A 23,584-nucleotide genomic window follows, 5' to 3' on the forward strand; every position below is an offset into this window, starting at 1 on the left:
CCCTCCCTCCCTCTCTCTTCCCTCCACACCTCCTTCCTCCCACCCTCTCCGGGCAGTCCAATGCGACTTATTTAGGCGCGATAAGTATGCCTGTCAGATGCATCTCCTCAATAATCACCATGCTTGATAAACACTCGGGCAATCACAAGAGTGCTTGGCTTATGTGACAGCTTCTCCCCCACAGCTTAGGCTGCCAAAACTCTATTGTTCTCACAGAATAACAGTATAATATGCATAGAAAGTATCCAATAGCGGCAATATAGTACAGACCCCCCAATGCCATAATTATCGCCATTTGTTTTCACCATTTGTCACTCACCGTTAAGACATTTCTGCCATTTTGTAATATTATTCTCTCACTTAACACCCACATTTGCATATTCTTGTGTATGTTTAAAATATTTTTTTTTTTTCATTGTGTACCGATGCAGTCAATAATAAATACGATCGTCGCTTTTATTCTATATTACACCTGGCGTTTTGAATGACCCACCAAGCAGTGCACAGTTATGCACATCTTTTGTCAAAAGTTGTGAATGGTACCTTATCCAATCAGTTTTGGTCCAGTTTCATTCGACTACCAACCAACGGTAACAAAAGGCTACGCCTATAGATTCACTGCTGTTTCTAGAGTGGAATGGAATAGTAACAATTGGGATACAAATCCCATTAATTGTCAAAACAATTAAATAAAATCAAATAAGAAAAGGACAGGACCAAAATGGAATACAGTTGAGAGCGATATGAGTCAAAGGATTTTGTTGTCTTCTAACTCTGGCATTTTGGATGATTCAGCAATTAATGCAGAAATAAATATCCAAAATAGCCAATCACTTTTGGTATCCTTCCATTAGAGTGCCAACCACAAAAGTATCGTACCAAAAGGGTGGAACTAGACACCCTGTCTGTCTCGAGAGGGCACAAATCGTCACATTACCTTACCTACCAATTAGGATACAAATTTAATTTAGATTAAGCTTAAGTTTAAGATTTTTTTTAAGCAAATGAGAAGAATTCATCCCCTAAATATACACAATTTAACCCCTTATGGCCATGTACTGGACTCCAGGTTAACTATTTGCAGCTTTTGCAGGACCAAAAGGCAATAATTTGATGTTGCCATGTAAAAGATACAATGACACTATTTATATCAGAATTTAGACATAAAAAAAAATGCACAATTTCCTGTGAAGCCTCTGGGTTCTGGCAACAAGAAACATGTTTCATCGTTCCTCAACTCATGATCCAAAATGCTTCATCACCAACTGAAAGCAATTACATATGTAGCCAAAAATGTATATGGCGAGAAATTCTTAAAAAGTGTTTGAAAAGAATGCAATGAAAGCACTGTGGCTGGAGGAGGATCGAATATAGAGCAAAGCATCCAATAGCTTGCATAATCCCGCCCCTGCAGAGCAAAACAGATTTGCATTTGTTTCCTCATATTTATTTCCCTGTATACTGTTTCAAGCTAGACCAGAACATTTAAATGTGCTGCAACAACACGGAATAACATTTGTAGGCCAGCCATTTTTTCACAATAATACATTCTTTAGGATGCTTACTCCTATGCCCACTTTTGTGCATTTCTAATTGGGGCAGAAGACAAGCGATGGCACCACTCACACCACAAAACTGAGCGTCTAACCCTCCCCTGCAGCTCCGAGCACTAATTAGCTGATAACATTCTCTGCTATCAAGTGCCAAACTGCACGCTTTCAGTGCTGATGCCAATTCAACCACGACTGCATAGAACGTGTTTAATGGGGGACTTGTGATGCATCCAGAGATTTGACCTGGACAAGGATTTGGGGTAGGAATTCTGTCCCTGTGTGCATGTCAAACAGAATCATATGGGCTGAGCATATGCTACTACACAACCAGTGGACAAGTTAAATATAGTACAGTAGGAGAGTTTGAAAGTTTGGAGCCAATAAGCGCTATTCACAAGGCTGAGAGGTTTAGGCACCTGTTTTGACACCTAACACGTGGCATCCTGTATAAAAAAAAAAAAAAAAAAAAAAAAGTCCCCCCATTCCCTCCGTCTTGTTACACCAATTCAAAGTGACACCAGCAGTTGGGTAAATGAGAGGAAATATTTATAACGCGCCTTAGCCAACACCTTGCGGCAATTAGGCTTCGTCTTTTAAGTTATTCATAAATGGGCAGATTTTCATCAGCGCTGCCTTCAGTCAGCGGTTGCAAAGCTGCAAACTGAACCTCGTGATCATTTAGGCACAGAACGACAACCAGGTCGTAGTTCGTCGGTGGGTGGCCACACATTTTCTATATGACAGTAAACAACGAGACAAGTTGCAGGGAGCAGAAGTATACGAGGTTTTCTGACTAACACGACGTTTGCTTTCCCACTTTTATTAAACATTGAGGTGCCAATTGACACGTGCGTACAATTGCTTACAGTGACTTGGAATGTGTGACGGTAACCTTGGCTAATGAGCCACAGGCTAATTACCAAGTCTAAAGATCTGACCACATGTAGCAGCCCGTTCTGGTAAGCTTTCCATTCAACTAACACATGAAATGTTTACTAAGTATGTTGATACAAAAAACCAGAAATAATAATTAAATATAGACGTAATAATGGATTGATGTGTAGACTGGAAAGTGTCTTATCGCTCCCCAACACTGAAACATAATAAAAGAAGTAAAATAACAAATAAATAAACAAACGGCAAGACTGCTTCTTAGACTAGGGGGTTAAGTTGTAAAATAAAACAAAGAATTCTCATCCGTGTTGACCTTAAAGTACTGTATCTCCACATGGCTGCCATGGCAACGCCAGCTGCGTGGAAGTTATGTTAGGCTTATATATAAGGCTGGTAAACAAGCACCGGCAGGGGCGTGCACAGATAGATCCAAAGTGGTGCTCAAGCACCGGCCCTTTTGCATCTGGTGAAAAAAGTGCTGTTCTTGGTCCAGTACATCCCCTTTTGCTAAGGACTATTATTTTAAGTCTTAGCAAGAATTTGTAAAACTTACGTCAATTTTCCGTGCACGCCCCTGAGTACCGGTGCGACAAAGTGGTATCGGTGTGTCGTATTGGAGCATTTTTTCTGAGTCTGAGCGCTGACACTGTTATCGGTTTATCCCTATTGTTAACCCTTTAGAAATTACTGGATTTCTGCATACATTTCTCATAATATCAGATCTTAAACTAATACCACACAAATAATTATTCTACATTTTTATTGGACGCAACATGTAAACATCACAGTACAAAGTGGAAGATCAGATATCCTCTTACAGTCAATCAGATCACATTTAATAAGCATTTATGGAGAAATCCAGGTACACTAAAACGCAAAATTATGCCTGTTATTTGAGGAAAATAATGGCTAATGAGCTAATGCTTGTGCCGTCTCTTGTTTTAGTAAATTATTTTGAGGACTCATTTTTGTGGGTCTTGGGGATGAGCTATTCTGTCTAGACGCCATGTTTGATATTAGCTTTTATTTTGTTCTAATCCCTCTTCTTCCTACACACAGATAAAGTTTTGGAAACTGCATTTTTTCTCCCCGTCTTATGAATGAATAAAGCGTTATCCTCATCCCACCTACTTCCGACCCTGTCTCCCGTTCCTTGCTCCTTTTCCTCACAGTTCGCCAGGAGAGGCGTTCCTCGCTTTGTCCTTTTGCAGGTCACTGGCCGTGCGCCAGGAGGAGCCCATGCCAATAAAAGCCATGAGTAATGGCCTAAAACCTCTACATTCACTGTGTTTCCCATTATTTCCCATGGCCAATAAATCTGAAAGAGGGCTTAATCAGAGGGAAAAGCCGGAACATCAGGCAAATGTCCACTAAGGTGTCCAACACAAATGTTCCCACAATTTAATCAGAGATAAAAGTTGAGGTGGCAGACATTTATATGGTCCCTCTTGGGAAGCTTCGCGTTGTTTGGCCACGCAAATGCGCGGCTGCTGTTTGACAAGGAACGTTTGTGAACTCCGAATAAACTCATTTCCAAAACGAGTAGAGGGATAATTGAATGAATATTTCATCATTTGGTTTAGTCAAAGAAAGACCAGAAACACTCTCGAGAGGGCGCATGCATAGCATTGTTTGAAATAAACAACGGCTTTCCTGCAATATGTTTTGGGACGGTCAGCATCTGCGAGTCCATAATTTTACTTACTTTTACGACAACGTAAACATTTTAAGGCCGATATATAGTTGTAAACTCCTTTCCATGACAAAGTTGCATTGATTAGATTTGCTTTCCCTCTCCCAATATTTGCTGTGTCCTTTGTGTTCTCAAAGGAACTTTAGTAGGAAAGCACACTGTAATGATAATAATAATAATAACATGTTACAATATGTTGCAGAGATATTCGTTTGTGTTTGGCACAATAACAAACTACTTCAATTGGCTGATGACCAGTGCAGGGCAATGGCACGCAAGGAGTAAAATCAAGTAAAATATTCGAGTTGATTGACAAGATGAAATCCACTATGTAAATTCTTGGAGGTCCCTTAAGCTTTTCTGCCGAGTTTTTAATCTTCTCAATGCAGTAATGACTGACGTGTGAGCCATTAAAGCCACTCCTCTTCATATCTCACATCTCTGTGTGTTGCTTAGCCAAGCCTTTAATCTCCTAGTCCGTAGTTGTGCTTCCATAGAAATGGAAGATGAATTTGGGATGTTTTTAGCAGTTCCGACACACTCTTAATATCAAATATGCGCGCTATTCATTTGTGAACTGCCCACAACACCAAGGTCTTTTTTTTATTGGAATCAATGTCCCTCACACCGACTTGAGAAACAAAGTGCTCCTCCGGTTAATTGTTTATTGCCCATAAACACACATACGCAGACATGGCGTACATTTCATTAAGTCTTATTACAGGAAATATATTTAGCTCCCAAACAACAAGTGGCGGACTCATCCCCCTGGAGTCTGCCGCTAAGCTTCTTACATTTCCTGTCGTCTACAGAAGGGAAAGCAAACACGCGCACACCTCACGGGTTCCGACGCACTTTGTGTGCATTTGCCGCATCGTCATCCATCACGCCCTCGGCGCTGAAGCCTCACCTGCCGTGATTAGTTACCAGCAAAGTGCCACGGCGCAACAAAAGAATTAGTGCGCTCTATTGCGTCTTGCCCCTCATTTGTCTCTAACTTCCTTTTCACCCGCCCAAAGATCACATGACGTATGGAGACAAGCGAGCGCTAGTTGCCAAAAAGCACTTTGACTAAAAAGATTGTACAAATCTATCTAATCAAGACAAGTAATTCCCGGAAGCCTCTTAATGGACACCGTTTGCATTGTAAGCAAGCAGAATGTACGTGAAAACAACTCAAAGTGGTGAATCATCATCTTTAAGTGGGAAAATGTACAAGATGAGTGGGAAAAAATGAATGAATTAATTTCAACAATTTCAATAGACTATGACTAAGGCAAAAAGATTGAGAAAACCGGGTAAATGATGACTTCTTCTCCACAGTCGTAGTTCGAATGTGTGACGTGATGTGTCACTTGGGGAAAAAAAAAATGTGACATGAGTTAAATTGCTTGGAAGGGAACCGTAATTTATATTTCAACAGATACACTGATTCAAAAGTAGATGTGGTGCAAATTCAGTGATGATTAAGGAACTGACTGCCACTCGACAGTCTTCCCATTTTGATTTTGTCTCCTCAAACAAACCTTTTGGGATATATCTCACTCACATTGGCAAGATCTCAGCCCATCTTTGCTCTCTGCTCACCATCCATACCATCACCCGCACTCTCTTTTCTGACAGTTTTAGTCAACATCGACCGTTTCAATTTTCTGCAAATAATAATGAAACTCACCTCATTCATCCCAATATTATCCTTTCAAGAGTTCGTGAAGCATACTGTACATCAGGTGTGTCAAACTCATTTTTGTCACGGGCCACATATCGTAGTCACGGTTTCCCTCAGAGGGCCGTTGACTGTGAAACCATATAAATATTTAGTCACCTCATAATATTATTACATACACACAACAAGTTGATGGATACCTAGTTTTGAAATCAGAAGTCAAGGATAATAGTTTGTTCAACTATTGTTCAAGTTACTGTAAACAGAAAATGCTTGCAATGTCTCAACGATACTATTTATTGTTATTATTTTATGAGAATTTGAGCAAGAATCATGGAAGTTGACACAGATGATTTGCTTCGCGGGCCGCATGAAATGACTTGGCGGGCCAGATTTGGCCCCGGGCCTTGAGTTTGACACCTGTGCTGCACATGATCACTGCACCTATTTTAGCCTGCTTTAAATTCCTTTTATTCACTGTGTGTGTGATAATGTAATGTATCGTTAACTATATCACATTGTACAGTTTGTTGTCTGTGTGTTTGTATGTACTTTTATTTTGCTTTGCTTGAGCAAATGGAGAGCTGCGGAAAGACTTTCAGAGATACAGAAATGTAATCTGCCTTTGAACTTTTCACTTGTGATCACAAAAAAGGATAAGCATATAATTACCGGTATATTCCAAGACTCGCTAAATGAATGTTTGCTTTAGAGGTTTTTGTTCATTTCAAATATGACATACACGTACAGCTTGGTTCACTTCATTACAGTCATGACCTTGAAGACTTGGCATTATGGAAGACCCTCTTATGCTTTCAATGCAAATGAACCTGGAAGACTTCTGACTCATTGCTATTGATCACTTTATGCAACGAGGGTGTCAAATTAAACATGTTGGGCGGAAATTAAAAATCAATATGATGACAAAATTAAATGATTCACAGTTTCTGTCCTACTTGGGATCCACTGAAAGAAGCCACAGCTACAAGGGAGGGTCAGGAGGCAAAGTAAAAAAAAAAAATAATAATAATAAAAAATAAAAACGTCTGCCTTTCCGGGCGAGAACAAAGACTTTTGCATACGAGGCGGCAGCGGCAGGCGGGGAAAATGTGTATGGAAATGAGAGAAGGAAGGTGACACGCTGATAGAAGCAATAACATGAGCTTTTGCCACAACCAAAGCATTAAAAACCAATCGGGGCATTTGCAACTCTACTTGTGTCGTGAGAGGAAAAAAAAACAAACAGATTTGATGGTTTGACCCATGCAAAACTCTTCCACCAAGTGTAGTTGTTTTGTAATCAAATTGGAAAACGCCAATATATGCAGAATTACAGTTCAAAGTTAACCGTGATATATATTGGACGTAGGCTATTTGGATTGGTGTGTGTTGTAAGGTGTCCTACTGACTGATATTGTTGCTCCAGTCGTGAGATTGGTTAAATAGGCCATCTGTTCAATGGAGGATATTTAAAAAAAAAAAAAAAACCTCCCCATATATTTGCAGCTTGCAGCTGGATTGCTTTCCACAATCTTTAATCAGCCTTCTCTACTCAAAGTTTGGTGAAAAGAAAGCCACTTTAAGGCTATAAAGTGATAGCAAAAGCAACAGGTGGCGCTATCACCATCAAGTTCGACCTCAATATGACTTTTCGTAAGAAATCCTACTAAATGTCCACCTTCGAATATCAAATTCCCAACCGTACTTTACAAGTGTCAGCTATAAATCAACCTTTCGTGCGGCACACTTAAATGGCAGCTCTTGTGCATAATGTCTGTATTGACCCTGTAGCAGTGCCCTTGGTTGCTCATTGTGCATGCAGATGTATTGACTCAAATGCCACTTTGTTGATCGTGATACACTTTCCCAACTAGGTGTGTACAAACGGCGCCCTCATAGAAATCAGCTTGGGACCTAATGTGATGGACAGGTGCATTTAAGTCTTAAGTGGAGGATTTGCTATTTTGCCACAGTATTTCAGCGGAATAAAAGCTTTGAGATGCTTGATTTTGTAGCAAAACTACGTGAAGAGTGGATGACAACATCGTTGGATAGCAACCTGGTCAGGCAAAAGGTAGAGTGTAATAAAAAGAAAAGAGCAGTCTCCTCTAGATTGCAATAACCTTGAGTCACCCTGGCATGCTTGTATTCAACTACTCTGGAAAAATAGAAGGCCGTAAAGAAATGTGATCATTAAATGGAGGGGCATGTTGGCCTGGAAGAGACAGCGTGAGAGTAGAGAGAAAAAATAAGGCATGGAGGTCACATGTGGAAAGGCAAATTTATTGTCTCGCAGGATTCCAGCACGACGGCGAGGAAAGCAGTTGGAGTGTCATGAAGGGCGAGAGAATTGTCTCTCTTTTTTTTGTGTGGAAGGGGGAGGGGGGCTTCAGCAGCCCGTCAAACACTAACACTGTCACCACAAGCTGCTGATGGACACATTATTGGATCCTTGCAGCAGCCCTTTGCTCACTTGCACTTCTTCACTGTGGACATGTGGTCTTCACTTTAGGAACTGTTTGGCAGTCGGGTGGGGGATACTGCATTGTGACATGAAATCTAATAAAAGTGAGTTGTGTTTTGCTTATACTTAATGGAGGATGCTCTCTGTGATCTGTCATTATATATCAAGATTTAGGAGATAGAGGCGCATGGAATTTGAGCCATTGATTCATCCCCTTCGACTCAACAGCGGCTGGTATCTTACAAAACTCCTAAATGGGGTCAATCGTATCTCAGGGCACCACGGAGGACGTGAGAATGAAGTACGGTGTATTTTCAAGCCTCTCCAGGTGCTACACTCCCTCTGAAAGCTCCAAAAATACAGGGGGATGAATCCTAATTCCAAAATGGCTTTGTCTCTAGATACTGTGAAAATCTGGCTTGAGACTTCATGATCTCAGCAATAGAGATGTGATGGCACCATCTTCATACTTTGATGAGACTGCGGCACCGCCCGTACGGTATAGTGAAACGTCAGCAATGGCATTGGAGACATTATTCTTTTAAAAAATGAGTTGTACTTCCCTTCTCAACAACCCTAAATGGACTCTGCAGCCATATAATGACATCGAATGCCATCTGAACTTCATATTGCCGCAAATGGGCATTGCAGAGCGTCTCATAGATGTCAAAAGGTGCCCAGTGTTTGATTTAAGACACAAAGAGGGCACCGGGAAGCAGAACTCTGACAAGGTGGGATGAGAAGGTGTTGCAAAACCTTCAACTCAATTTTCTCAGCAGTGATTCACAAGCGTCGGGATGGGAACACACCCACGCACACAATGCGCGTTCTAGCCCACATGCATGTGTGTGTGCGTGTGTCACTTTCACACACACTCAGAGAACTGAGTTGGGGGACATGAGCTCGCTTTGATTTGATCTTTCTCGGCCTCCTTGGGGCCATCACACACACAATCTCCCGGAAGCAAAAGGGAAATATGAGATTAGTTTTACGGCGTGCTGGCAAGTGCCTCATGTTTGTTTGTCACCCACCTCCCACCTTGTAAAAATCTCTGTATGTGTGTGAGAAGCAAATTATCACGTGAGAATTTTTAGATCCGCGCTGCCACCCAGATGTATAGGCACAAAAGGGTTCCATTCTGCATGAGTAAAAGGCAGCCTGGCTCTAACATATTCATCATCTCCAACAAACACACGCACGCACACACACACACACACGCACACACACAGACCGTATGTATGGACGAACACGTACGCCCAAACACATCAGTTCCATCTCTGATAATTATCTCCTTGAGTGGATGCCAAGGGCACACAAAAAATCCTGACCTTGTGTTCTTGCTTTCACCACAGGAATTGATATGAAGGACTCAAGGTGGAGTGTAAAGGGGGTCAAATGCTTGCTTGGAGAGAGACACACACACACACACAGAAAGTTTAACATGATAAGAGTGACCACAGGTAAGGTGGGAAGGACATAAGGTCACATGGACTGGGACACTGCTGAAATGGTACAAAACAAAAGGAAAACTGTCACTACCGGAAGACTCGCCATGCATGCAAATACATTGATGTGTGTGCGTTTGATTAAATCCTCTGTGATTTCATACGATAACTGTAACTATGATTAGGCACTCAATGCTATAAGGTGGTGCTAATGAGCATTCTGTTCATATCAGGAGTTCTTAATAACAGTAAATTTTTTTACATTGTATTAACTTTACCGTACTTTGTAAAATACTGGCTGGGGGCATTTATTTACTCGACTGCAGCTGGAGGGAGGTAGTGTAATGTCATCTTAAACATTGCGCTGCAAACTCCACACTTTAATTCATCTCAGAGACCATTTTTGTATTTTAGTGATGCAGCTTTGGTTAGCAACAGAGTTGAAATGATATTAATGAACGGATATTTACAGTTACAGTAGCCATTATTGCAGCTAGGGATCACAGCCGACACTTTACGTCTGTACCCCAACTCTGAAAAAAATGTTCTGATACTACACGCTGACACAGCCAACTGCAAATTATGCTTTGCAAAATGGATGGTGAACCCCGCTCGGGCGCCAAGCTTAAAATTTCTAGCGGTGGAGAAAGCTGGGCAACGTATTGCGGCACAGCACACGTAGCACACATAGCAGACTCGAGGTTCTCTGTCCCTGATCTACTGCACGGTATGTAAAGTGCACCTTAAGTGTTCAGACTAAGGCACTACATAACCTAAATGCCTATGTGTGTATGAAAGGCTGTTAGAAAAGCATGCAGTTGGATATCAGTATTGACAAGCTGTTACTCTAAAAAGTGTTATATTTGAGTGAAACATATGCCAGGGTCAAGAAAAGTTTGTTTCGTGTCAAAACGTAAGTACTTGTACTCGGTCTGAAAAAAATAACGGTATGAGTGCATCCCTAATTTGAGGAAGCATAGTAGTCTTTAACAAATAAATGATGGATACAACCGTTTACTTTTATCCACTTTGCAAATGGGCAGACGGAACATGGCTTTGGTAGACTATTGTAGTGTGCAACTACGCTTTTGCTCAATTAATCAGATGTTCCAACAGAAAAACTAATTGTACAGTCCATGGCCACCTGATTATAAGTGTACTGATACATCATCATCATTACAACAGGGCGTACTTTAGATGTGCAGGCTGAAAAGGTGTATTTAATTGAATGTAGGCACCCGGTAAACACTGTTCGAAAGCAAATGTTATGGAAAAGGAGAAAAGCGTTGAGGAAAAAAAGCCAGTGTCATAAAAAGCTTCCTTAAGAGCACGGCCATTAAACAAGGCTCACTACACTCTGATCACTCACCGCGCATTTGCATATTTATCCGCTGACAATTTTCCGCCTGTTTTCTTTTTTTACCACGTTAGCTTGATTTATTGACTGACACACACACACACACACACACACACACACATCCAGTTTTCCACCCGCCTCACGTCTCAGCATTTTCTATACGGACAAACTAAATGGACATAAATAGATGCTCATACAGTAGGAAACAAGAAATATCCACACTTATACATGCGAGTCATTGTGCCTTAAAATTCCGCACACTTACGAGGACAAGCTGGCCAGTACCAAGAGAAGGAGGCGGAGGCTCCATCTGTGCGGCAAAGTTGGGTGTCTGGCAGCCGCTTCAGTCTACTGGGCCATCCATCCGTCCAATCCATCCCTTCCTGCTTCTAACTGACCACCCTTGCTTCCTCTATGCCCCTGCCCCGAAATCCCCCAATCCCTTGTATCCTGAACCACAACCATCCCCAACCGCTCTGCCTCGTTTCACGTGACAGGCGGAAGTAGAAAGCATGCTGGGCTCCATTGGGGTTGTTTAATACAGTGGCTGCGTGACGCCCAGACGGCCTGATTGGCTGCCGCACACATACAGTGCATGGAGACTAACACACACGGGAAGGACAGCTTGTTGTATAGCTTCATGTTGGTGCATATACTGTACTGTGTTGTGTTTGAGTGTTGGACGGCTAGAACAGCTTTTTCAACAGCTCATTGGGAATGAGTAACAAATGAAAATTCCTAAGGCTATATGAGTCATGTTCATATAATTTGATCAATAACAGTAGAGACACACACACAAAAAAAGACTACATTTTTTTTATTTGATGCCGCCTTGGTTATATTTGTTTTATATTCAGTGTAGAGGCAATCCTTATTGACAGAGCAAATGGCAGTGGCTCACCGAAATACACTTCTTGCATAACAGTAAAGGCAAACGTGTATCTTGGTAAGGACATAAACAGCGTCATAAAAACCATATGAGTTGTGCAATTCACGTGTTGCCCTTCAAACTCTGCGGATACAAGTGCACAAATGAGCACTCCTCATTAAAATCATTACACTTGTCTTTCGACAATCACAATAACGGTAACGGCATGCAATAGTTCTGACACTATGACCCAAATTCATACCTGTACATATTCATTCATATCTCAGAAGTAACACCATTTACAATTTTTAACACCTGTCTGCTATTGCATGAATGCAAAATGGCTCCCTCATCCTGGCACTTCACAGATCCCTCTGGTGTACTGCAACAACATAATGAAGCTCTCTGCGGTGGCATTAACGGGAAAGACAGTTTGAGTCATGAAGACGGACCGTTTGTAAAGGAACTAAAAAAAAGGAACTCTTAAGACACCAAGATGCATTTGCGTTAAGTTTTCATGGGAAAAAAAATTCATTAAGCAATCGGAGGAAAAAACATCCGTCCATTTTCTGCGCCCCTTATCCTCACTTGGAATCTGCCTTCAAAGATAATACTATTCAGGTTTGATTGATGCTGTCAGATAATGCAGCAAAGGGCTTGTTATTTATTTATTTTTTTAAAGCAAACAGCCAATCCAGCTCAGTCAACCTTTTGTCCTCTAGTCCATTTTCTGCTGTCGCTCTGATAAGATACCACACCTGTCACTGTTTGAACCCCGCATATTCCCACTGTGTCCCCTTGCCAGAGAGAAATGTGGAGGGCTGTCACAAGTAAATCAATACTATTAGGCTCCTCCTGCAATATTAGCAGCCCGACGTGAAGCCTCGGGCTGGTGCGGCGGCCCACATTCACAAAGGGGTGGCTGTGAAGAGCAATTTTGATTAAGTCCCTTTCAAAGCATGGCGCCGTATTGAAAGCTTTTGATAGCCTCTCCCTCTTCATTGATTCTCCCTTGATTTCTGGCCTCTCTCCTTGTCTTTCACAACCCTCTTTGCTTTTAACTTTCCATTTAACTCTCTTGCACTTTTCCATTGTTTCCCCAACCCTCTTTATTTATGTCTCCATCTTCCCCGCCCTTAATCTTTCCTCCTGTTCGCCGTGTAATCCATCTGGCTGTCCATACACCAGAAATCGGTCGGGAGGGTGGCGCAGATGAGAAATGGGACGCATTTAGCGGAAGTGTGCGGTCCTAATAACCTCACTGAAGCGTCGACAGCATGACATAATCCGCGCCACCTCGGGAAAACTGCCGTGCCACGTTTGCAGAGATTATAGCTAATCAATTAGCACACACCATCTTCCAAATTAACGGATCCCAATAAAATAAGATCACATCATTAGTGTTGTCCCTGTAGGGTAAAATACTTTTTTTTCACAGACAGGGAGAGCGAAAGAAACCAGAAATACTTCAATTGTGCCATGGAAACTACAAAACATGGTAAAACTGATGGCAAGTAACACATGGATGCGATGATTAATGCATATAATCGTAGCGATGGTAAAACACTACCAAATTGAAACTGCAAGCAATGGTGAATGGTCTTGGACGACTCAATGCATGTATAGAGTGTGAAGGACAACAAGATGGAGACAGGATGGAGATATTGCATCTCTACATTTCTGCCAGTAGGGAGCGCTCTTCACGGCAGGACCTTAACACACACAAAATGCACGGACATGTGGAGTCATCAAACTTTGCTAACATGCTCGGCCCACAAACAAAATAGGTTTTTGTTCCAGTTTAGTGTCGCCCATCTGTCTAGTTAATGTGGATCCAATTTGGTAGCAATCGGACAGAATCGCTTGCACAGGTAAATTTTCTGAAAGATGTCTTGGAATGCCCATCCATCCATTTTCCGAGCCGCTTCTCCTCACGAGGGTCGCGGGCATGCTGGAGCCTATCACAGCTGTCATCGGGCAGGAGGCGGGGTACACCCTGAACTGGTTGCCAGCCAATCGCAGGGCACATACAAACAAACAACCATTCGCACTCACATTCACACCTAGGGGCAATTTAGAGTGTTCAATTAACCTACCATGCATGTTTTTGGGATGTGGGAGGAAACCGGAGTGCCCGGAGAAAACCCACGCAGGCACGGGGAGAACATGCAAACTCCACACAGGCGGGGCCGGGGTTTGAACCCCGGTCCTCAGAACTGTGAGGCTGACGCTCTAACCAGTCGACCACCGTGCCGCCTGGAATGTCCAAATTGACAAAAATTTTCTTTGAAGGACCTCTGAAAATGGCCTTTATTTGGCCTTACAATGATAAGGACTAAGTAACCAAGAGGCTTCTAAAAACCTCTCTCCCTCAAACTCATCCTTCTTCTCTTGGCCCGAACCTGGATGCATTCTGTGAGCCATGACCAGCTCCTTTATCATCACAGAACCAGGTGCACTCTGGAAGCTTCCTGCTCGCCCTTTATCAGCTCTTCCTGTAACGATGCAAAAGCATGTTTGCCGTGTTTCTGCTTGTGTTAGCCAGAGGAATTGATCCAATTTTTGGCTGATAAAGTGAACTGTAGCAAGCACGTGTTGTGTTTTTGTGCATGTGTCCACACTGGGAAAGAGCAAATATGTATCCAGGCAAGAGTATGTTCCTCCCAGAGGGGGATTGAGGCGGAGGGGCGGCGGTGGGGGGTTGGAGGGGGTGGTGGTGGTTGGGCTGTCACTTCAAAAAGGGCCATGGAGCTCATGCCAACCTGCACGCCAGGGGGGGAATCCTGTTTATGTGTCAGGGCGTCGCTTGGCTGGGAGCGGCGGCTAACACCACAGCCTGGCGCTCGCTCAGACTGCCACCACCCATGCAGCTTTTAATCCCCAACCGCAATGCCATGCCACCATATTCCCTCTTCAGGTAAATATGCTTCAATCAAAAGGGGAAATCAACATTGAATGACATGGAAGCTCAACAAATTGACAAAAAAGGACGGGGTTAACTGGGGCGACAAAGAGAAGGGAAGAAGGTTTGCCTTTCAACATTTGGATACACTTCAGTCTCATCATGCTGATCACAAAGATTGATCTGTGCCTCTCAGGGACTTTGAAGTGGATAATGATGGGGACACGGAACGACGATGTGACAATGTGGATGAAAATCCAAACTTTGTTCTTTCCTCCAATATTTAAAGATAAACTGTTTTTGGCAAGTGGCTGAGCTGCAGGATCCTCTCGAGCTTGATCCATCCATCCATCCATCCAAACACGGAAAAACGAAAACGTGCGTTCTCTTTATGTAATAGGTTAAGGAGGGCTATTGTCAAAACAGCAGATGTACTTTAACAGGCTGTGACAGTTGAGTTGCCTTGAAACCCCCTGAAAACCAGACTATAAGCATGCAAATGTCCATGACGCCATGTCGACTGCGCTGGCCTGTTATTTAGAATATGTTAGGAACAAGCTCTGATGTGTATCGCAACACGGTACAAATAAAATCACTTCACTAACCTGTTACTTGAGCTATTCAAACGACATTATCCCAAGGGAGTGAGACTTTTACATACCGTATCGAGTGTCATTCTCAACTTTTGAGCAAATGCCAGCAAGATGCCTTCAAATAGAAGCTCTTTGAGGTTGGTGTCAGAGCTACCGTAAGCTGCAGGAAGGGAATCGAAAGCCACAAATGGGGAACTAAATAGTTCAGAAGTAGCTGTCACTCAAAAAAGAAGAGCCAGGAAGTCAAATTCCAGCTTTCAAACAACCAAGTATCTTCACTTAGGGAGCAGCTTTAAGATGCTACGTAAAAAAAAAAAAAATGCTTAAAGGCTACAAGCTGCATCCAGTATTTCTATGAATGTATAGTACATGATAAAAGATTCTCAATCTCACGTTACCTTCCATATTTGTTGTGCTCGTTCGAGTAGAAATAGAAGTCACCTGAGGTCATTGAGAAAGGGCTTTACTACCCAAGAAGAGGTCCTATAAAGCAAAACACCCCCAAAATTGTCTGGACTTCATTGCTGTTGCGAGGAGGCGCACACCTCGGAATGATCCCACCTCCACAAAGACCTCCAGAGAGCGGAATCCTTCTGCCTCAGTGATGAAATCCATCACATTTCTATGATTGCAGAAAGGGTCCTGGCCCCCCAGAGTCACTCAAGTGCATCCTTCAAAGCCAAGAAAAGAAAGTGCAGCTAAGCAGAAATAGTTCGGGGAGGGGGGAATATACGTAACCTCAGTGACATCATTCTTTTTCTTTGGCAGCAACATGTGAGCAGGTCATTCACATTTTTAATCATTTTAAAAAATAGTGGTCATCGGTTGTGAATGCAACACTGCTGACATTAAAGGCTACATGTTGAATACTAATATTTTATGTTAATGTGCATAGATTTTTCCCGAGTTATGCGACAGTAATATTCAAATTATAGTGGAATGATCTTTCACAATTGGTCCTGCGACTATAGATTGCAATTGTTTCTGTAACTATAGCTCTAACACGGTTCCATATCAATCAGTCAGTCTCGAAGTTCTATTTCCATCAAACTCTGCTCCCAACATTGAAATAAAGTACAATCATTTTAAATTGTGCTTCGCTTCTAGTTTACAACATTGTGTCATTGGGCCTTTAATAAACTGAGGGAAATAATCACATCGCATTTTATTCTATCACGTTTCTGCTTGCTTCCTGTCACTTTTATGTTTGATTTTTATTGAGATTCGTCTAATAACGTTTTAAGACTTTACTTGGGCAGGACATTGTGTTGATATATGAATTTGTTAGAAGATGAATCGATTCGGTGCATAGGCCAACAGCTCGCATGCTATGGAACTCATAAAAGAATATCCCAGTTGTTTTATGGTCAAACTTGGGTTTGTTCCTGTCAGATTTAAAGCCACTTTTAAGCTGACACGGTGAGTTCTCCTCTCTCAAAACAGATAAATCAGGAGTGTGTTTTGATTGATAGACACGATGAAAGGAGCAGTGCTTTCCCGATAATGCATGCCGCCTCACAAAGCCGAAGCAAGTCTCTGGAGTGTTGAATGTGCTCCACCTGATCCCACTCTCACTTTGCACATCCTTTTAGCGAGAGCTTACAAGTGGAATAGCGCTCTTTAAAGCCCAAGCAGCATTTGCTGTAGAAAGGGACTAACTGCCCAATCCTCTCAGTAGCTCTCGTCCTCGTGGATACGACTTTCTCTAATCCGCAGCCTGCGTGGATGAAGGGATAAAGATAAGATGCCTTTGGATAAGAAAACGACAGGAGACTATATAAGAAAATAGCTCAGACATATACAGTACTATTTTGACAATGGGATTGGGAATCAATGGCCTGACTCGCAACCTCTGTTTGAGTTTGTCCCAAAGGCGTTTGTTGGGTTTTAGGGCAGGGTTCTTTAGCGCTTCCACACCTGCACCATGCCCTTTGTCTTTGTTTTTCGACAATTAAAATTTGATGGGAACTAAAAATCTAAATCATGTCAGCCACACAGTTAAGATTGTGTGCAGATTAATTTCTGCCTATTAAACTGTCAAGTCAGCTCCCCCATCACTCGCGGCTGTTAGACCTTTAAAATAGACTTTGCGAAGATGATGTGACCACAGTTGTTGGGTTTGTCAAGCCTTTTCTCTTGTTATTGGCATGGCTGGTGTCGGCAACGTGTCTGTACCATTCTAATCAATGACAGCGTAATGAAGTTAAACTTATTTTCTGAATTAGGTTAGCGATTAAACTTGTTAATTGGAAGATGTTTTGTTTGTGCACAGCAGTATACGATAGGAAACTAAACAATTGCGCTGTTTGGTAACTCAAGCAATATAGCGTTTGCGATTTCTTGAAAAATAGTGGTTTTGGAGGTGTGAAGATTTCACCAGGTAGTGACAATATATAAATAATTCATTTTAATCATAAAGTAATCATTTGTTCTCATTTTTCTAATTTCCATGTTTTTATTTTTTAATCTTAAGTCTGTTTTGATCTGAGCGTGCTTTATTTTATTTATAAAGTGTCTCTGAGTAACCTTTAAAAGCTCTCTATAAAATAATGTCATATTATTATGATTATATACCCACAGTATGATTGAGCGTGCTTTGGAAGTGAAACGCTGAAATGCACGCAAAGTCAACACCTTTTTTTTTTTTATGCACGCTTGCTGTTTATTCCCAAGCCAACTAAGTACCTGGAGTCCTATTAGGGCTTATTTTGTTTCTTTAACAAAACTAACTCCCACTGAGTTCACACTGGAGGAATATTCTTTCGGAGTGACTTTGTTCGCTCCGGGCTTTGGAAATGCCCCAACATAAACCACCCACGCGGCCACATACATACAGTGAGGTGCAGGCGACAAGCGAAGGGAGCAGCGTTCCGGCATTGTGCAGTCGAGTAGTAGCACTTGGATGTTAGCTGGAACGCGTCTTTCTCCCGCTTACAAGCGGCGACCCACCTGACCGTGTGACGGCTTCCCGGTTGTTGTCAATCATCGTAAGCTGCTACACTCTGTGGAGTTGAGCCTACGCTTCACACAAGTGCAGCCACTATGCAAATGGCTCCAGCTAATTCTAATCTAAAGGTTTGACTTGATTTACAATGTTTTATTAGCTCTTTTATGACGCAACCATTAAACGCCGCAGGCTCGCGGTTTTGTTTAATCTCATAGGCGAGGATGCGCTTCAATGTTGTGTTTAGGTGTAGTTCTCATAAAAAGCCCTCTGCTAAACTGGCTTTAATTGCTTGAAAATGAGGCTTGTCGTAAATGAAGAAAATTGGAGTAAAGCACATTTATAACATGGGCCCAGAATCACAGGTGGGAAGTAACGAAGTACAGATAATTTCTTACTGTACTTAAGTAGATTTTTTTTTTTTTTTAGGTAACCACCTTAATTGATAGCTTTCTACATTTGAAAACTGACTTTACTTTGTCGAAATAGATCTAAAAAAAAAAAAATACAAAATACAAAATAAAAATATGTAAATAGAGAGAGGTAAAGTCATCCACGATTGGGATCTTGACTGATAGATTGAACTCTTGAGGACTTGAGTTGGATAAAACAGGGACAACCACTATTTGGTGAAATGTGAACCGCCAACACATTCGGAGAAGCAAAAGATTCTCCGTCCATTGATGCTGTTGGCTAAAAGAATGATTTGTGGCAAATGCACGTCTTGTGCCAGCCTAAACACATTTAAGCTTCTGGTGTTCAAAAATTCTCTGTCTAATCTGACAAAACAGACACAAGTTAGATGTATTTTTTCCACTTGTTATCATTAACTAATTGAGCTTTTTTTGGGACTAAGTTCACACATGGTTAGCGAAACTATCGGAACACATTTTGAGAGCGTAAAGGTCAAGCATGAAGGTGAAGCTAACACGAGCGCTTAGTTTAAAAAATAACAACATGCAACATTTAAAAAAATTCAAAGTAGAAGGGCTGGACCAATATGGATTGTTTTAGGCCGATTTTGATATTTGTCAGAATAAAATTCTGATTGGCTGATTAGTTTAAACAGTCTATCATATATATAAACTTTCAAACTTACCAAAAAACTTAGCCTTGTTGTTTCTTTGAAAATCATTATCAGTATCTTATGTTGAAATGTGTTTTTTTTTATTTTTATTTTTTTTATAAAAATGGAGCTGAATCAGTACTTCAACTTTTTGTCTTTTTTTTAACACGAGTATTTGTACTTTTACTCACTTCAAATACAGAGTGTGAGTACTTTTGCCACCTCTGTGCAGAATACAACAACTTGGAAACTGAATAACTTTAGAAACACCATTAATCAATTATTTTTTAAGCTAAGCTTGAGTGTAAAATTATACAATAAAAACCTTCAGGATAATACAACATTTGATGTTTCCCCAACCAACTTTGAATGACAAAAAGGTTTATTTAATGTCTTGTATAGCTCAGTACATACGAAGCAGACCTTACAGTAAGTACGCAACTTCAGCCAGGAGCTCCAGTGCATTTTTTGTTGACAGTGGTGGTCCCTTCCCCGCTCTCCTCTTTACAGCTTCTATTCAATAAAGAAGCTTCAGGGGGAGTTCAGGAGGAGCAGAAAATAGAGTGAGCATTCAATTCTGCCTGAATCATTCCAGGGTTTGTGTGCTTACCCCTGATGAAAGGCGGAAATAAGAGAGGAAATCTATGGCTTATTTAAAGGCTCCTGCTTGAATCAGACTGCAACCGAAATTGTGCCTACATTTTAGATGCCCGCAAGGCAGCCGAACCACACTTTGCATGGAGAGCGCGTTACTAAGTGTTGTTGAGTGACTTGTTGACCTGTGAGGCCCACGACGCTCGTGTGGAGGAGGCAAGCTGTCGGCTGCCCTCGTGCAAAGGTCGAGGATTTGCACAGGCTCCACCGCTAACATGAACACCAATTATGCATGTTTAAGGGGGAAAAAATTAAGTTTGTCACTGTAAGGGGCTATCGAGGGAGTTATTCAGTCCCGAACTGACATTCAGAACATAAAAAAACATTGATATATTAAGAGTGGCCATTTAATCAAAGTCTTTAGGTATAGACCAGGATATCATCTGCTTAATGCACTATTTTACCATACATTTAAACCTGGGCAGTAAATCTGACCGGATTCTCCATTAACAGATGCAAGGCCACTACAGAACGGAAGTGCCTTGGTAGCAAAAGACGGAAGATGGATGTGAATACAGTATATACATCGAAATATGCACGAAGACAATTTGTTTGCGTGGGTTTGCGATATAATCAATTTTATGACCATGGTTAAGCACAGAGAGTCCAATTTAGTCATCAGGCTTTGTATGCCGTTCACAAAAATGCCTCTGGTGCAATTGTGTTCAAATTGAACGTACATATCCAAAGATAATTCGTAATTATAACATCACACAAGAATGACTGACTTTTCCAAGCTGAATTTCTAATACTGCGAGTCGTTATTCGCAATATAAAATCAATTGGGTGTCAGGAAAGGCGATGTAATATTTTGATGACATCCACGCTGTAATGTAGAGTGCGGAGTGAAGGCAAATTGATGGAACGTATCTCACCTTACAGAACGATTATAGCTGTGATTGAGGTAGTACGGAACCGACCCGACGGGAAATGGCGAGGAGCCTCACTCGATTCATTCCTCCGCCAGAAGCTTTAAGCATGTTGACTTCCCCGTGACCCCTGCGGGCGTTGACTAATTAGGTAATTACACGGGTGTGAGTGTGTGTGGATTGATCCATCCACCGACTATCTCTTACCAAGTGATTTTTATTTATGCAGGCGGCACTCCAATTGTGTAGATATCTATGACACTTATCATAAAAGATAGCTTAATTAGAGAGACTAATTGAAACTAAAGTAGCTATTGATTAACTCTGGGGCTCCTCCTACAAGTGCTAAGTATCATTCCCTTGATGGTAAATGTGCAATTTGCACAGGACATTGCATTGGACACAGTATATCCTGTATAATTAGCATATTACTGTATGTTACTCATGTTCATCATACAGAGCCTGTGTCTAGTCTGTGCATACGTGTATTAATACACATACAGCGTCGTGCAACGAGTGGGAGGGGCTGGTGTCCACCTGGCGGGTCATTCAAACGGATTTGGGTGGGCATCTTGATTTACAACTCGGTTGAATAAAGTCATGATTGATGGTGATTTTGTGGGGGACTCGACTTGAGGGACTTAATGGAAACTTGAGACTTTCACATGATATGGCTAACTCCCACCTCTGTATACCTGTATTCCCTTTTAATTTTGTGACCAAAAAAAAACAGTAAAAAAATAAATAAAACAATAAAAAATCAGTCTTCATGGTAGAGATGCTCTAAATGTGTTATTATAACAGACATACACTTAAAATGTTGGGTACTACAGTTTGGGAATTCCTGATCGAACAAAGAAAGACTGATAAACACTCCTGTATGATTGTACTGTCTCCCCCGTCATTTTAGTTCATTCTAAGAGTAACACTGCAGCAACAGGTGTTGGGGTGAACCATTAACATTAGATCCAGTAGATACAGTATAGTAGGGTGATCCAGGGTTGCCAGAGCTAGGACTGAGACTATTTTCCTGATTACAAAATTGAAATGACTAAAAACGTGGGTAAATTATTGCTTTAACACAAACCATGCTTAATCAACTGATCTCCATGTGAACCGTGAGGCCTTTCTGGATTAATGTGAGTGACACACAGCAACGGAAGCTGGTACCAAATGGTGCAACACACACGGTGTTGCCAATTGGGTCCCCACTGAGACGTCGTAATGAGCTCTTCAAGCCTTGAGAAGCAGGCACAACTCACATGTTCCGCTGTCATTGTAACAATGGCAGGCTTTATCAGTGCCAAAGCCTCGGGAGAGAAAGAGCATGAACAGAGGCGAGAGAGGAGATACTGTGTACAGAAGAGACACACGGGGAGGGAGGCTGAGATAGCGAGAGAGCATGATGGAAATATACAAAATATCCTACAGGATGGAGCTCATGTTTAACAAAGGCATGTTTCAGCATGAATAGGATGCAGAATTACACTTTTCAGAAACAATACACATATGACACATGATTTCATATGACATGATTTCATATTCATGACTGGTGAAAAAGCAAAGCATTTACAAATCGTGCCATATGATTTATGCTTCCATAAAAATATGACAGTACAGTACATGTGGGACCTAAAAACCTAGTGTGCGAGGGGGAGTCAACGACTGTAATTTGTGATGTCCAGTTCAAACCCGGTCAGTCGCATCAAGCTTTAGGCTTGGTACACACAATGATCTTTCAAATCTTACGATTGTTTATCTGTTACAGACCCCTCACCTGAAGACATTTTTTTTTGCCATGAAACAATTTTGGTCATAGTGTGTGCTGTGTGCTCCGATAAGCTCAACACGGACAAAGATTCTGTTCCACCATCGAAAAACCTAGTCCTCAAAGTGAGAAATCTTACGTGATTTAACAAAAACCTCTGTCAGCTTGTTTCTTGATTGGCTGCCTTCTGTTTCACTTCCAAGTCATGACTCGGGAGATGTCAGCTTTCCCAACAAATATCAAGATTTTTGGGAGTAAATATTAACCACGTTTAATATTCAAGATTCTGGACACCGATCTGTTTTGGACCCTACAATCAGGACTAATTCACTCTTAACACACCTCAGACCACAGGATAATCTTATAAAACACAAGATCGTCTTAAATTTGTCGTCCTTGGTCAGGAAGGGGAAAATCGGGACAAAAAAAAGCCTGATTATCTTTGTGTGTACTAAGCCTTGGTGTAATACAACCCCAATTCCAATGAAGTTGGGACGTTGTGTTAAACATAAATAAAAACAGAATACAATGATTTGCAAATCATGTTCGACCTATATTTAATTGACAAAGACAAGATATTTAACTTTCAAACTGATAAACTTGATTGTTTTTAGCAAATAATCATGAACTTTTTAAGAATTTTATGGCTGCAACACGTTTGTGGAATTTCATGCCTGTGGTCCGTCATATGAGCAAGGCTTGTTTTCCACATTGAAACGAGGCAGCTTTGTCACCTCCCTTCTCCGAGCCACGCGGGGTCCCAAATCAAATCTTTAACTGTATCCCCTTTTACTCCCGACAACAGCAGCGGCCGCAAATCAGTTCATTGTTTTCCACATCCCAATCCG

General features: G+C 41.5%; 1 protein-coding gene across 3 annotated transcripts in view; it reads right to left on the minus strand.

Moving 5' to 3' along the window:
• tafa5a (TAFA chemokine like family member 5a) overlaps positions 1–23,584 on the minus strand; it is a 100,145-nt gene that overhangs the window by 64,963 nt on the left and 11,598 nt on the right. The gene's annotated exons all lie outside the window — the stretch shown is intronic.

The sequence above is a fragment of the Phyllopteryx taeniolatus genome, chromosome 22 (genome assembly GCF_024500385.1).
Source record: "Phyllopteryx taeniolatus isolate TA_2022b chromosome 22, UOR_Ptae_1.2, whole genome shotgun sequence".
NCBI lineage: Eukaryota > Metazoa > Chordata > Actinopteri > Syngnathiformes > Syngnathidae > Phyllopteryx > Phyllopteryx taeniolatus.